The 17,929-nt window shown below is 38.4% G+C and overlaps 1 protein-coding gene across 2 annotated transcripts in view; it reads right to left on the bottom strand.

The window, feature by feature from the left end:
* Window positions 1-17,929, bottom strand: part of EFL1 (elongation factor like GTPase 1) — a 152,240-nt gene that overhangs the window by 109,488 nt on the left and 24,823 nt on the right. The window lies entirely within an intron of this gene.

The raw sequence follows: 17,929 nt of genomic DNA, 5'->3' as shown, positions 1-17,929 counted from the left end.
CAAACTTGAACAACTCCTGGGTCACCCACACAGACAACCTCAGACTTTCAACTCTCAAGGAAGAGGGATCTGCAGCTAAATGGAGTAGTCAGGGAAAGATCATTGAAACTACACAGGAAAGACTGAAAGAGGGAAGTAGAGCAGGACGAGGAGCCTTAGGTCCCAATCCCACCAATCACAGAGAATCCTCATGACACAAAGACCACACACTGCTCAGATAGCACAAGTAGCACTGCTCACTTAATAGGGCTTTCACGCTGTCACTGACTCCTCTGTGGCTGCATACTAGCTCCGTTGCAAGTTAAACAGAAGCCATGAAAAACTTAATGTTTCAATGTGTACAACCAACATCAAGCATTCACTGAATTACTATCAAGTAGGTTTTAGCTTGGAAATCCTTCCATTTTTTGGGGCAAAGCAAGCTACCCACCGCTTTGCTTATTCTCTTGCAGGCAAATCAGAAGCAATCCACAGACTTCCAGCTGCAGAGTGTTTGTGAAGAGGGGCTGAGAGAAAAATCAACCTCTCTCTCTCCAACTTCTGCTTTTTTTATGACCTTTCAGCCTCTTTCAGATTCTCCTTTCCTCCTCTCTGGACCTCAGTGCTGTGGAAAAAGGCATTCTACGCTAGGATTAAGCCATTGTACTACCATATTAAGGACAGGTATTTCAAATTGAATAAAAGAAAAACTCACATATTACAGGTTAATATAGTTATGATTTTTCAAAATAAACTTGAAGGAACTATTGACCTTGTCTGACATATTAATCAAGAAATGAGTAAATATTAGATTTTAAAGGATTAATTAGATTACCTATGTAGAAATAATAGGTAGTCAGTAGTATTCTTTAGGTTGCAAAGGCACTTATGAGTTCCTTAACTTTTCCCTCTTTGACTAAAATTTTCCATGCTTGATCTCAGCCTTAAAGGGGTTTAAAAAAAGTCTGAGCAACATTTGTTCATGAACTATTTCCCACTCTCAAAACTCAAACACTAATTGAAAATGTTTTTCTAAATTTTTGAGTTTCCACTAGGGCTGTCCATTAATCGCAGTTAACTCATGCCATTAACTAAAAAAAAATAATCGCACTGTTAAACAATAGGATACCAATTGAAATTTATTAAATATTTTTGGATGTTTTTCTACATTTTCAAATATATTGATTTCTATTACAACACAGAATACAAAGTGTACATTGCACACTTTATTTTTTATTACAAGTATTTGCACTGTAAAAATGATAAACAAAAATAGTATTTTTCAATTCACCTCAGACAAGTACTGTAGTGCAATCTCTCTATCGTGAAAGTGTAACTTACAAATGTAGATTTTTTTTTGTTACATTACTGCACTCAAAAGAAAACAATGTAAAACTTTAAAGCCTACAAGTTCACTCATTCCTACTTCTTGTTCAGCCAATCACTAAGACAAACAAGTTTGTTTACATTTACGGGACATACTGCTGCCTGTTTCTTATTTATAATGTCACCTGAAAGTGAGAAAAGGCGTTTCTATGGCACTTTTGTAGCTGCGTCGCAAGGTATTTACATGCCAGATATGCTAAACATCCGTACACCCCTTCATGCTTCGGCCACCATTCCAGAGGACGATTCCATGCTGATGATGGTCATTAAAAAAATAATGCATTAATTAAATTTGTGACTGAACTCCTTGGGGGAGAACTGTATGTCTCCTGTTCTGTTTTACCCACATTCTGCCATATATTTCATGTTATAGCAATCTTGGATGATGACCCAGCACACATTCGTTTTAAGAACACTTTCACAGCAGATTTGACAAAACGCAAAGAAGGTACCAATGTGAGATTTCTAAAAATAGCTACAGCACTCGACCCAAGATTTAAGAATCTGAAATGCCTTCCAAAATCTGAGAGGCATGAGGTGTGGAGCATGTTTTCAGAAGTCTTAAAAGAGCAATACTCTGATGCAGAAACTACAGAACTCGAAACACCAAAAAAGAAAATCAACCTTCTGCTGGTGGAATCTGACTCAGATGATGAAAATGAACATGTCAGTCCGCTCTGCTCTGGATCGTTATCAAGCAGAACCCATCATCAGCATGGACGCATGTCCTCTGGAATGGTGGTTGAAGCATGAAGGGACATATGAATCTTTAGCGCATCTGGCACGTAAATAACTTGAGACAGCAGCTACAACAGTGCCAGGCGAATGCCCTGTTCTCACTTCCAAGTGACACTGTAAACAAGAAGCAGGCAGCATGATCTCCTGTAAATTCTAACCAAACTTGTTTATCTGAGTGACTTATTCAACAAGAAGTAGGACTGAGTTGACTTTTAGGCTTGAAAGTCTTACATTGTTTTATTTTTGAATGCAGGTTTTTTTGTACATAATTCTACATTTGTAAGTTCAACTTTCATGATAAAGAGATTGCACTACAGTACTTGTATTAGGTGAACTGAAAATACTATTTCTTTTGTTTTTTACAGTGCAAATATTTGCAATCAAAAGTAAATATAAACTGAGCACTGTACACTTTGTATTCTGTGTTGTAATTTAAATCAATATATTTGAAAATGTAGAAAACATCCAAAAATATTTAAATGGTATTCTATTAACAACAACACAATTAATTTTTTTAATGGCTTGACAGCCCTAGTTTCTACATATCTCAAAGTTAATGTTTAATATATTAAGATGTTATAATTACTTAAAAGTGATCTGAAAAGGATTAAATAAAGTTGAGCATGTTTGTTCATTTATGGTATACAAAGAAAGTTTTGATTTTTAAATTTTTTCCCTATTTGTTTTTTTACCTTAGAAATACCAGGAGCATCAACACTAGTTTCCTGTGGTTTTCCTAAAGGAGTCTCTGGAATGTCTCTGAAGACGTAAGCTCTCACCTCTCTATTATAAGAGTGGCCAGTTGACTCCCTAAAAGTCTTCTTTCTTCTGTAATGTGGGAAATTAGTAGAGGAAGAGTGGGGCGCTATATTTTCTTGTTATATTTTGAAACTTAATTGTACAACATAAACTTTTAGGTAATAAAATATTACTCATGTTCTTTCTTGGGGCTTGAAACACCATACCAGACACCTCGTCACTGTGGAACTATAAAATGAAGACAAAGAGCTACATCTTCAGTCCAACTTATGGCTGCTTTGCAAAACTGGTCAAAATTTTGAGAATGTCAAAATGTTCCTAATGAAATTTTCATCAAAACCAATACATTTCCATGAAAGGTCTCTCAGATCCAGGATGGAATTTCTGGTCACAGAGAGAGAGAGAGAGACACACACACACAGACATACACAATCTCCACCATGACCCCATCCCCTCAAAAGCCAACAGCCTGGGGGTTAGGGCTCTCACCTGGAACATGTGACACCCAGGGTCAAATTGCTGTTCTGAATCGGGAAGAGGAGGGACTTGAACCAGCATCCCAGGTGAGTGCCCTTACCATCAAGCTACTGGCTATTCTGACCAGATCTGGGTCTCCCTCTTCCTTAGGTGTTTTCACAAAAACTTTTAAAAGATCTGATGGGGATTGAAAACACAAGAACAAAAAGTTCAAAACTTTAAAGTTTTTCCTGAAATGTAATTTTTTTTCTGGCTAGCCTTACTGCTTTGTGATGCTGAGGCAACAGACTGGCCGGAATGCTGCACTAAGAGGAATCTCTGGGTTACTTAAAGCTGGTATAGCTGGCACCAAACAATCAACTCCCCAAACCCAGTTTTAGAGAGTGTGGGATCAGCATGCTCTGTTTTCTGGCTGTTCCTTGACAACAAAATATCCCCTATAGGACCACTTGTAGCTAAAGTTAGGGTAGTTCTTACTTGTGATAGCTTATAATGGTCCTCTGACTCTGTTTCCATTCAATTGCACCAAGGACTAGCTGATCCACTAGTAGACCTGGGCGATGTCTTGGTGAGAAATCTAGTCCAGCTTCTGGTAAAGGGGAGGGTGCTGGTATTTCTACCAGAGCGTGTGTGGGACTGAATCTTTAGTATTAGCTACTGACAATTAGATATGGTCATTTGAAGCTGCACTCCCCTCAAGAGATAAATGTAACCTTAACTCTGCCATCCTTTGGTCCGTCTACATACACCCGTTTACCAAACTATTTTTCCCCTCCAGCAGTAGCTGTGGATGTTTGGTGTAGCAGTTGGTTCTGCACAGTGCTTACAAATGCGATTGATTGGGACTGGGCTTACATATACCTGATTAAAGGCTCGTGGGCACACACAAAAACTGTCTGATGAAACTTTCCCCATCAGGAGCTACTCTTTCCTGTCAGATATTACTGTAAAACAGAGAAGGTGCACAAGGGTCAGTCCTTCTTCTTCTGCACAAAGTCCTTTACTAAAGTTCCCTCTCCCAACACAACATTCAGTTATAGTTACTGAATGAACAATGGCTAAAAAATTACCCTAAATCCAAATATTAAAAAAATAAATAAAAGAGCAGTTAGTTGCACCAAATTTACTCAAGACATTCCTCTTTTTTAAAAAGATTTCAGTCAATGAAAAGTAGGACTAACATGGACAAATTTCAGATACAACCCAATATCAGACTTGGCATTAATAACTTATGAAGAAAAACAAAAACAAAAAAATTAAAAAAAATTCAAAGGGCATAAAAATTAACACTGTGTGAAATTTCATACCAATTGACCATCTACTTTTAGATGTAAACAGGAATTTTTGCCCCATTTTAAGATCTTTTAAAATAGCAATCCTAATGATGAAGTTACCAGGCACCTCCATAATTTCAGACACGGATAGTTCTTTCAGCAAATGTCTAGAGATACCTTCCCTATGTACTCATGAATGGCTAAAGAGGCCTTGTGGTCAAAACTGTACTTTAACAACAAAGTCTGAGGGAAATATGTCTCCAATTTATCTTTTCCAGTTGCTTAACTTCCATGAAGTCATGGACAAAAGCAAACTCCTAACTGTCAAACTAAGTAGGAATCTGCCATCTATTAAAAGCCTTAAACCTGAGCAAATTCCATGGAGTCCTATGAGCTAATGCCATATAAAGTGATTCATGATTATGCTCTTTGTGATTAAGTCCAACCCATACAGGCTTTTCTGCCTGGTAAGAGGCACAATAAATATTCGTTGAATTGCATCCTTAACACAAAACTCACAAGAGCAGATTCTATTCATTGGAATTTAGTGCACAGATATGACCAAATGGTCTTCCTACCCCTTCTTAACTTCAAAACATGTTTGTCAGTCGGAGTCCAATCCAAGAAATACAGGGAGTCCAAGATGACACAATGCTCAAATCCCAACCATGAATTAATACCCAGAAAACTGACTTTGGTGTTCAGCAGCACCTTAAAAAGCTGAACTTGTAAGAGCAATTTCCATTCGTAATAATTTAGAATAGAGTAATGAGAAAAATATTCTTCTGCCCCTGCTAGAGACAACTAGAAATTCTAGACAGCTTGTAGTAGAGATAAATGTGGTATAGCAATAAACCAACCAACGGAAAATAACTACAATCAATATATAGGAAAACATAAAACCACAGAGGTCTTATAAAGATGAGGCAAAAAGAAAAGTTTGAGTATGCTCCATATCTGAACTACAATTAGTATGCAAGAGCAACTATAAATGTGTGAGTATGACCGTTAGAGCCCCGCAATGCCAACTAGTAGAGAGCCCACCATACTGTAACTCATATCAGGCCAGACACCCTCATTATTGCCAACATACTGTTGTCATAATACGTATGTAGAAGTTGTCATGTAAGGTATCGTATGTAAACTGGTGACACGCTGGTCACAAAAATCACTGAGTGATTGTAGCGAGGCAGTTACCCCGCTCCTGGGGAAAAAGGTAGCCTGACTGGGTGAGGCTGCCACAGCTGTGGCCACACTCAATCAGGCCACAGCTGGCCCTGATATAAGGGATAAGGGAGGAGCTGGGTCAGTCTCATTCCAGCCTTGGAGTGGGAAGGACCTAGCTGCGTGGGAGCACATGGTACCTAAAGCACAGCAGTGCTGGGGAAGGGCAAGAGGAGCTGGGGAGCTCCAGCCTGGCAACTCCCCAGGCTCAGGCCTTGTTAAGGCCTAAGGAGGTACTGGGGCTGCAGAGGTGCAGCCTGAAGATAGGCAGAGGCAGCTGGTCCAACCCCCTTGCCAATGATGAATGGCCATTACAGACTGCAGTTTGCCCCAGAGAAAGGGGGCTAGATGACGACTGGCAGTAGCCACTGAGGCAAGGTGGGCATAGGGAGAGGGGGGTCCCCTGGGAAGGGAGACCCAGAGTGTGGGGGCACTGCTGTGGGGCAGCACCCCAAGGAAAGAGAGATGCCGGCCAGTAGGAGGCACTCTGAATGCTGGAATTGAGCTAATTCCCGAAGCAACAAGCAGGAGGCGCCGCGGCAGTGAGTGCGCAATCTACTACAGTGATGTATGTACAGATTGGGTACAAAGAGTTATATATTTGCGCTGGAAATATGTTCTTAAAATTGGTTTGGGAGGCAGTGTGTATACACCAAGCCTGACAAAGGAATGTGGATTTACCTGTCTGACCAACTTGATTACAGGCAGAAAACAAGACAGGTACATTTACATATAAGGTAAAGAAAGTTAACAAGTGGCAGAGGAGACAGCTTAGTAAGCATGCTGGATGACAGAGTCAGCACTCCAGGACAACTTCCTGGCTCTTGAAGTAGAGACAATGGATTTTGGATAATATAAATGGAGCAAAAGACATTTGAGTTTCCGATCATTTAAGGGACAAAAGAGACCAGACCTCTTGGAATCTGTGAAAGGCAGATCCTCCAACCATGCAGGCTGAAGTCTCTGAGAAATGACTACAGGTGCGGAACTGCCTGAGGTCAAGATTGTAATGTGTTAAACTTTAGACACCAGACAGGCATGCTTTATTTGTTTTGTTTGTAACCATACCTGTTTGTGTTTCTCTTGCTTAGTATCACTTAATGTCTGTTCTTTATTAATGAACTTATTCTTGTTTTATTATAAAACCCTCTCAAGTGCTGTGGATTATTGTGAAGTATGAATCTTCAGCTAACTTAACAGGCTAGAGTGTACACTGTCTCTTTGGAGGCAGCAAAAATTTAACAATTTCTGTGAGTGTCACAGTAAGAGGGATTGGAAAATGGAGAAAGATGTCTCTGGGGGAGTCAGGTTCACTGATTGTTACCTGCAAGGACAGGTTAATCTGGCAGAACCTTGAGGAGTTTGCTGGTAGACAGACCTGTGTGACAGGAAGCTGACACACAGTCTAATCTCCATCTGAGGCAGATGGCTAACACAGTGGTTTACTGTTCTGGGTGTCCTGAACAGAACGTCACAGTGATAAATAAAATAAAATCAATGTTTGCTGTGATACTTTTGTAGGATGCTGTAAACTATTCCATAGTAATCTCAGAAATACTCAAAGAGAGATCCAAATTTCACCCATGAATACAAACCATACCTTCAATCAGTTCCATATGTTTTAGTTGAACCCAAATGTAGCATGTTTCCATACAAATGAAGAATGCATTTCAAAGCAAACACATTAAATAGGTTTTCTCCTTTTCTGAGACCATATTTTACTTTGTTAATTACCTAAGTAGGTGTCATACCAAATGTTGACCTGTAATTCTGACAGGATGTTCAATTGAATAGTGTCAGTGTTCACTGTTACAGATTACTTAAATAAGGTTCAGTGCAAACCACAAATGCAATCCAGGAACAGATCCGCTCAGAGCAATAAATGTAGCTGCATTACAAGGCACAGAGCCCTTTAAATGCAAGTGTAAATTTACCTGCAAGAAGATGGTGAGTTTTCACACAGTTTAGAACTTTATAAATATTCACTTATTTTGATTAAATAGATTTGCAATGTTGTTAAAGTGTAGCAAATTGTAACTGTTTATATTTCTTTAAATATAATCTTTAGGGAATATCAGAAAGGAAAGTGAGTGCATTAACAGTTGAAATATACACCAACCTGTTGGTTTAAGACATGCAAACAAGCAGCTAGCAGAAAAAGGCAATTACCATAGTAATTTCATCGAGAATTGTTGGGGAAGTGCCAATTTAATGGTGATATCTAAGGAAAAATGCCGATTTCATGCAGATGGAGCAGAAAGTATCTTTCATATCATTCAGTGGAAAGTGGTAGGGATATTATGGGATCCATACCACCAGCAATAGTCATAAAAAGGGAAGAACTCCATATAGCTTTTATGTGGCCAGTGTATGTGTTCTGTAGGTAACACTGTAATCAGTTCAAGGTAAATGGAGCTTTGGAACTTTTATATATTTAAATACATTGTTTCACATTTTAAAATATTATTCATATGTCAGATTCTACTAAGTGACTTTAGGAGTTGATCATGGCAAAGTCTTCTTGCTAGATGTTACGTTATCAAGATTTTATACTATATAATAAGTTCAAAAGTACAAGTAAAGAAAGCAATCACAATAGTCTGTAAATACTCCCCGCTTATATTGTTATAAAGTAACTCAAAGTTCCAAAAATACAACCCACAAAACAGCAAGAGCCAGTATATTATGTATGTATGTATGTATGTATGTAAGCCAAATTCTGCCTTCACTGACATCTGTGTAACCCCATTTACCATTAATCAGGGAAAAAATTAACTTAAAATGCTAAAAGGAAGAAGGTAAAAAATAAGCACGTACTGTACTGAGTTACAATCAACTATAATAGAGTAAGCACCCAGTTCTGCAAACAATTAAGCATGTGAGTAATAGATTCATGGGAAATGTCCCACTGAACTTCTGGATTGGAAAACTAATGTCAAAAAAGTAATCAGGATTATACTGGAGCCAAAAACAGAATAAAAGGAAGAATTCAGATCTCTCCCAAGTTAGGTGGATAATACCTGCTAACCAGGTATAGCTTGGGCAGATCCCAAGCATTTTCCATCTTGCACTAATGGCTTAACAGCAGAAGAATTATTTGTTTCTATAGTAAGAGATTAACATAATTTTTCTGATTACAAACACATTTAATTTTATCATTTAACGGTCTGCAGGTAGAAGACATTACATGTTAATTTCACAACCTTTCAGCAAGATAAAGACTTCTAATAGCAGACTCAGAAGAGGGAATTTTACCTAAAATCCCCCCCACCCCCACCTCCATTACAAAACATGTTTATACAGTACTTAGTAATAGATTCATAGATTCTAGGACTGGAAGGGACCTCGAGAGGTCATCGAGTCCAGTCCCCTGCCTGCATGGCAGGACCAAATACTGTCTAGACCATCCCTGATAAATGTCTATCTAACCTACCCTTAAATATCTCCAGAGATGGAGATTCCACAACCTCCCTAGGCAATTTATTCCAGTGTTTAACCACCCTGACAGTTAGGAACTTTTTCCTAATGTCCAACCTAGACCTCCCTTGCTGCAGTTTAAACCCATTGCTTCTGGTTCTATCCTTAGAGGCTAAGGTGAACAAGTTTTCTCCCTCCTCCTCATGACACCCTTTTAAATACCTGAAAACTGCTATCATGTCCCCTCTCAGTCTTCTCTTTTCCAAACTAAACAAACCCAATTCTTTCAGCATTCCTTCATAGGTCATGTTCTCAAGACCTTTAATCATTCTTGTTGCTCTTCTCTGGACCCTTTCCAATTTCTTCACATCTTTTTTAAAATGCGGTGCCCAGAACTGGACACAATACTCCAGCTGAGGCCTAACCAGAGCAGAGTAGAGCGGAAGAATGACTTCTCGTGTCTTGCTCACAACAGACCTGTTAATACATCCCAGAATCATGTTTGCTTTTTTTGCAACAGCATCACACTGTTGACTCATATTTAGCTTGTGGTCCACTATAACCCCTAGATCCCTTTCTGCCGTACTCCTTCCTAGACAGTCTCTTCCCATTCTGTATGTGTGACACTGATTTTTCCTTCCTAAGTGGAGCACTTTGCATTTGTCTTTGTTAAACTTCATTCTGTTTACCTCAGCCCATTTCTCCAACTTGTCCAGATCATTTTGAATTATGACCCTGTCCTCCAAAGCAGTTGCAATCCCTCCCAGTTTGGTATCATTCGCAAACTTAATAAGCGTACTTTCTATGCCAATATCTAAGTCGTTGATGAAGATATTGAACAGCGCCGGTCCCAAAACAGACCCCTGCGGTACCCCACTCATTATGCCTTTCCAGCAGGATTGGGAACCATTAATAACAACTCTCTGAGTACGGTTATCCAGCCAGTTATGCACCCACCTTATAGTAGCCCCATCTAAATTGTATTTGCCTAGTTTATCAATAAGAATATCATGTGAGACCGTATCAAATACCTTACTAAAGTCTAGGTATACCACATCCACAGCTTCACCCTTATCCACAAGGCTCGTTATCCTATCAAAGAAAGCTATCAGATTGGTTTGACATGATTTGTTCTTCACAAATCCATGCTGGCTGTTCCCTATCACCTTACCACCTTCCAAGTGTTTGCAGATGATTTCCTTAATTACTTGCTCCTTTATCTTCCCTGGCACAGAAGTTAAACTAACTGGTCTGTAGTTTCCTGGGTTGTTTTTATTTCCCTTTTTATAGATGGGCACTATATTTGCCCTTTTCCAGTCTTCTGGAATCTCTCCCGTCTCCCATGACTTTCCAAAGATAATAGCTAGAGGCTCAGATACCTCCTCTATTAGCTCCCTGAGTATTCTAGGATGCATTTCTTCAGGCCCGGGTGACTTGCAGGCATCTAACTTTTCTAAGTGATTTTTAACTTGTTCTTTTTTCATTTTATCCGCTAAACCTACCCCCTTCCCATTAGTATTCACTATGTTAGGCATGCCTTCAGACTTCTCGGTGAAGACCGAAACAAAGAAGTCATTAAGCATCTCTGCCATTTCCAAATTTCCTGTTACTGTTTCTCCCTCTTCACTAAGCAGTGGGCCTACCCTGTCTTTGGTCTTCCTCTTGCTTCTAACGTATTGATAAAAAGTCTTCTTGTTTCCTTTTATTCCCATAGCTAGTTTGAGCTCATTTTGTGCCTTTGCCTTTCTAATCTTGCCCCTGCATTCCTGTGTTGTTTGCCTATATTCCTCCTTTGTAATCTGTCCTAGTTTCCATTTTTTATATGACTCCTTTTTATTTTTTAGATCGTGCAAGATCTCGTGGTTAAGCCAAGGTGGTCTTTTGCCACATTTTCTATCTTTCCTAAGCAGCGGAATAGCTTGCTTTTGGGCCCTTAATAGTGTCCCTTTGAAAAACTGCCAACTCTCCTCAGTTGTTTTTCCCCTCAGTCTTGATTCCCATGGGACCTTACCTATCAGCTCTAAGCTTCCCAAAATCTGCCTTCCTGAAATCCATTGTCTCTATTTTGCTGTTCTCCCTTCTACCCTTCCTTAGAATTGCAAACTCTATGATTTCATGATCACTTTCACCCAGGCTGCCTTCTACTTTCAAATTCTCAACGAGTTTCTCCCTATTTGTTAAAATCAAGTCTAGAACAGCTTCCCCCCTAGTAGCTTTTTCAACCTTCTGAAATAAAAAGTTGTCTCCAATGCAGTCCAAGAATTTGTTGGATAGTCTGTGCCCCGCTATGTTATTTTCCCAACATATATCCGGATAGTTGAAGTCCCCCATCACCACCAAATCTTGGGCTTTGGATGATTTTGTTAGTTGCTTAAAAAAAGCCTCTTCCACCTGGTTAGGTGGCCTGTAGTAGACTCCTAGCATGACATCTCCCTTGTTTTTTACCCCTTTCAGCCTAACCCAGAGACTCTCAACACTTCCGTCTCCTATGTCCATCTCTACCTCAGTCCAGGTGTGTACATTTTTAATATATAAGGCAACACCTCCTCCCTTTTTCCCCTGTCTATCCTTCCTGAGCAAGCTGTACCCATCCACACCAACATTCCAATCATGTGTATTATCCCACCAAGTTTCGGTGATGCCAACAATGTCATAGTTGTATTTATTTATTAGCACTTCCAGTTCTTCCTGCTTATTCCCCATGCTTCTCGCATTTGTATATAGGCATCTGAGATACTGGTTTGATCTTTCCTCCCAGTTTTGTCCTGACCCTCCTTTCTCTCTGCCAATATAGCCCACACTCCCTCTCGTTTCCGACCCATCTCACCGGTCTCCATGTTCCCCACTTACCTGTGGGCTTTGCTCACCTGTCCCCGTCGAACCTAGTTTAAAGCCTTTTTTACTTTTTAATTACTCAGTTTCTAAAATATTCTACTAGAGTAAAATGGGCAAGGTCCTCTTTCAATGTTTTTTTTTTTTCCCTAGAAGGCAGTACACATCAAAAGGATGAAGTTCTTCAGTTTTGTGAGGTCATCCTCTCGCTACTGAATATCTCATGAAAATGCATTTTGAATCTAAATATGATATAGATATGATCTAAATATGATGTAGATATTTGTGGTACTTGAGGTTTATCAAATTAGAAGATTTCAAGTCAACAGAATACTATGTCTGAGCCACTTCTCACATGAAACTGAAGGGTTCGGTAGTGAATTTCAATTTTGTGTATATAACATGAAAAATTATGTAATGTTCTCCTTATACATCAGGTTTATGAAATTAATATTCAGTACTATTTTTCTGGCACCGAGACTCTAATCTGGTTTATGATGGGGAGTTCACAAGCTAAAAAGGAAGCAGGTAATAATAATTTTTAAAAAAGCAGTGACTGGCCCAGAAAACAATTTCATGAATGAAATTAATGTGACTTTAAAAAAAAAATTAGGTTACAAGATTAGACAAGTCTACTTTGAGAGACAGATGCCTGGTAGGTAACCTATATTGACAGTGACCTTCCACAATGCAATAATATTTTCACTCTGATGAACTACTGTTTTCTTCTTCTCTACTAGGCACAAACATGCTTTTCTTCAGTTTCAGGGCTTCGTATCGGTCATCCGCCTACCCTTTATTATGGTAAAAAATTTCTGTGGCCCAAACAAGCAAAAAATTCCTACTATTCATGTATGTTTGAATAGCCATATTCCCCTCCTAAAGAAGGGTCTGCCTCCTCTCTCTTCTCCTCCTCCCTGCCATTTTAAGAATTTAGGACAGAATGTTATAGAGCAGACTTATGACAAAAGCTGAGCCAAGAATAATCACTTTTATGCCTAAGTCATGTCAAGTTGTAGAAGAAAGCATATTTTACCTTTAAAGTTCTAAACTACTAAATGCAGTTGTTTATTATACATATATGCAGGCAAAATACAGTAGATGCTCATCTCCCAGACCTGACTCTTTTTTCCAGTGGCTGATTTTACAGCAGAGAAAAAGATAGGAAATGTCATCCCAGAAAGCAATTCAAGGCAATTACATGTCACTATCTGTGGACAACTGGTTGCTGACTTACAAAACACTATCAATAGGTTCCTTAACAGACTGAGCCTCTTCCACAGACTAACCTGCCAAGTCCATTGCTATTTGCCAGATTCAAAATTTAATTATCTCCTATTCTGAAATTATACAGAATGTATGAGAGTAGGAATATTCTGTTATATGAGGACCCAACAGTCATGAAAAGGAAAAGGAAAAAGAAAAAACAAGACTATTTTTTGCTTTGAAGTTTACCCACACAGGACAAAGGCAAAGTGTTGATCAGGGAACAAACCTTTGCTGGAAGAGAGATGGACACCCAAATTAGTCTAATCTATTTCCAGCCTATATAAATCCTGTTCTAATCATTTAATTTCTTCAATTTATTATTTCAGTTTGGTTTTGTTCTTATTATAACTAATGCTCTAAGGTTAGATTAATTTTAATGCTTATTTCTATATATATAGTTTTTTATTTAAAAGATCTAAAGTATTTCCCTATCCCCGTTTCTTCCTATTGTTGAGCAGGACCATATCCTCTCAATGTTAATCACCCCCCTTCTGCACAGGATGGGAAGGTTAGCCACCCCTGCAGCACTGTTGTACCCTGGACCAGAAGAGCCTTCTCCACCTGGTACTGGAATTAGTGCAGGGAGCAGGGAATGGAGACTGGGCAGGCCAAGAGGAAAAGCGGACGGCAAGAGATTGCAAATTGTCTCCCCTCCACCATCTACGGCGGTGGTCTCCAAACTTTTTTGATCGCGCACCCCATCAGTAAAAATTTTTTGAGCATGCACCCCCTGCCGTGCCGGCTCTACCATTTTTGCCGAAGCAAATAAATAAAGAAAGAAATAAAAGCCGCTCGGACTCCCGCCCAAACTGCCGAAGCGCAAAAAAAAAAAAAAAGTGCTCCTCCTGCTGCACACCCCAAAGATCCTCTTGCGCACCCCACTTTGGAGACCACTGATCTACAGAACTTATGCACATAACCCTTCCCCCACTCTGGGGAACTGTCATGGCCACAGAAGAGTTGCTGGTAAAAGGATTCCACCTTTTTCCCATAGAAGTTAGGAAAGTACCAACCCTATTTCCCTAATGGGAACATTTGGGTAAAATCTAAGAAATTCTCCACCATTTAAAAACACCTGGGAAATTAAATGCAAAAAGCCCAGCATTAATGCAATATTAAGGCTGTAAGATCCAGCAGCCAACCATCAAGTTAAGGTAAGGATGTTCCAACATTAACATTCTTCGATTACATATATTTAGTCTTTTCTATTCTTCTAAAATTGTTAAATGTAAAGTTGCAAAATTAAATTGCTCTTCTTTTTTATATATATAGAGAGAGACAGATATAGATAGACAGACACACAAAGAATAAAAACTGCGTGCACTGTGGCCAAGTTAAGATTGCTGAAATTGCTTGATCTGACTTCTTGATCTTGCAGTTAATATTGCCTTACAGCTATTTTTGCTGTTATCTATGTATACAGAACACAGTGACTGCTGTAATTACAAACACTTAAATATATCTGCAAAATTATCTTTTTTTAAAATAAGGACCATACTTTGCTTCACTGAGGTTTTTTTTTCCTCTTAAAAAATGAATCGCATACATTTGTGGATTGTTTAGGAATTGTTTAGCTTTAAACTCTAAGACAAAATACAAAAGAATTTATAATTGGTTAAATCACTGACTTTCATAATGGGATTCAGTGTTTAATCAAATCAGTTATTTCAATGTGAAATTAATAGAACTGTCTAATCACTAAACCTCTATGGTTTTGATAATGAGAAGAAGTCTTGGCAAAAACAAAGGTGTAATTTAACAATTCTATTCAATTATCAGCCAATTTAAACACTTTAGTTGGCTAGTTAAAGCTAATCGTCTATTGAAATACTTTCAATGTGAATGAAAACATGAATAATAAAATGCATTTAAAAGGAGGGTGAACTTTTTTTTTTTTTTTTAATCTTCACAATCATGAATATGTCTAAAGTCTTCCAGGAAGAAGTCAATTACAACACCTGCTTTTGATGTAAGTTCTGAAACCCTAACTTTTGATGAAATAATCCAGATACCAAAAAAGATTAGATCAGAGAGTTTCGGCACCAGTAATATATTACTTAAAAACTGCCAGATAGCTGCAGGTTTCTCCAGATTTATGGAAGTAGCTTACTCAGCACAGATGCATTCTTAGAGGTTTTTTAAAGCAGGTCAGTGATACTCAGAACTATGGATTTATGTTTCAAAATACCTAGCAGAAAAGCGTAATCCTATTTGTGACTACCTGTATTCAACTACTACTAGCGGAATTTATTCAACTAAAGAGAAAATGTGACAAAATATATTTTGCACATAAGTGCCATTTTCACAAACTAGTCAGTCGTGCATGTCTTCATGTTACAAATCATTCATTAAAAGGCAGATGGGTTTGTTTTGGAAACATGACTTCTTAAAAAAAAAAATACATACCCTAAAGAATAAAAAGTGGGATACAAGTGTCTACAAATATCTGAAATATGTAAAGCATCAAAGAAGGAAATGAATGGCTAAGGAGGGTAAAATAGACAAAGAAAATGTAGGCTGAATACCCAGGGAAAATGGGGGTAGGAGATTAAGAGTGAATTCTAATGGGCAGTGGAAAAAGTAAGGGGAAGAACTACATAGATGAATGCTGGCGTCAGAGGAATCCGTTAGTTTTGCAAAGTCAATATCAAATGCAGCCTGTTTTTTAGGAGCCCAGATTCCACTTGCAGCATGGGACTGACAATTATATTACCATGTAATTTTGGCCAGAAATTTGAAATTAAAACTAGTTTATTAATGTTTTGGCCTTTTGTGTTCAACTTGCATAAAAGCGGACAGCATTCGTCTGAAGCACCCCCATTCCGTAAACAGGTTTTGATCCTGCTATGAAAGAGTAAAATTGGCTCTTCTTTCTAATTATTCCACTCAGAATTTGGAGTAGCACAAGTGGCTCACTAGGGAGAAAATTTCTAAGGTTAGGACCCCACATAGTGTGTGGGCTGTATTTGTAAAGCAGGCTGAGATAGGTACTTGCTCATGGAATGGAAGACAAAATAGTCACAATGAATTTTAAAAGTTAAGACTAAGAATAAGACAAAGTTGGTAAATCACAGACATGAAAAAAACATGCACTAGATATGATTTGTAAAAAATGAAATAATAAATAGAACAGCACCATCTAGTGTTCAAATTCATTCTCCATCAATCCAATGCATCATTCCCATTTGTGAATGACTATTCAAATTGACATCATCTAAAGGAAAATACTTTATAAGCATAAGACCTGAAAAAAACAGAAGAAGCTAATAGCATAGCTCTCTTTGCACATCACCAGCCAATAATGCATTTTAAAAAAATGTAGTCAAATATCTCATCTCAAACTTGTTTCAGAAAATGTTTTTTCAGGAAAGGAAAAGTATCTGTGTGCCGGAAAGTGAAGATTCTATATTGCCTTCATCTGGAGGTTATTTTGGCAATTAAGCATTTGAGTTCTTTGAAAATCAACTGTGTAATCAGTTTAAATGCAATTGTGCTAATTGGTATTCTTACAACCAAATATACTGCTTAAAACCAAATATTTTTTCCTTATAAGGTTCCGAATCTCTCAGCAGTCTATCAAACAAATCTTTTTGCAGAATATCCAGGTAACTATATTAAATCTATAGCTATATTAAGTCTAAAGCTCAATGTAATATATTAAAATGATCATTCAAATACTATATATTACAACTGTGATGTTTCTGCATCTCACAATTTTAGAAATGCAAAACACATTTAGAAATAATAAACTTTATGATCAAACTGAAGTTTTTAGGGCCTCCTTGAAAAATAACTATGACAAGAGAAAAATGGTTTGCTTAATTCACTGCTATTATACCTCTTCTTTAAGCTGGATAGGGCAAAAATGAAAATGTAGAGATTGCACATTACAAAACTGTGCACTGAATTCTTTATCAGTGTTTACAAACGAACATGTGGACAAAATAAAAATATTTAATTACAGAATTATAAAACTGTGGTTACGCAAACAATTTCATTACCAAATCAGACTAAAATGCAGATTTAAAATCATCTCCAACTAGGAAAATATACCATAAAATACTCACAATCTACCCAGATATAACGCAACCCAATATAACATGGGTTCGCATACAACGCAGTAAAGCAGCGCTCTGGGGGGTGGGGCTGCGCGCTCCAACACGCTGCTCTGAGCGGTGTGTTAAGGGTGGGAGGTGGCAGGAGGCAGGTGGGCAAGCGGGGTGAGGAGGCGAATGGGGAGGTGAGCGGCAGGCAGGAGGGGGGTGAGGAGGCAGGCAGGCAGGAAGACAGTGAACGGCGGCGCGCTGGACAGACGGTGAGGAGACTAGCGTGGAGGTGAGTGGCAGGCAGGTAGGTGGGGTGAGGAGACTAGCAGTGAATTGTCTGTGTGTAAAACTATAGAAATAGTAGCCCTATTTTCAAATATTAAATATGGCAATTACCCATACCAATTTCAGTCAGTAAACAAGTTTCAGCATATGAAGACTAAGTGAAACAGTAATAGGCAAAGATCTAATATAGTAAGAGGACAAGTATTTTCTTAAATGCTTTTCCACACCTATATTCATTCATTC

The sequence above is a fragment of the Trachemys scripta genome, chromosome 10 (assembly GCF_013100865.1).
Source record: "Trachemys scripta elegans isolate TJP31775 chromosome 10, CAS_Tse_1.0, whole genome shotgun sequence".
Taxonomy (NCBI): Eukaryota; Metazoa; Chordata; order Testudines; family Emydidae; genus Trachemys; species Trachemys scripta.
The sequence above is the reverse complement of the archived record's forward strand: the minus strand, read 5'-3'. Positions and strand labels throughout refer to the sequence as shown.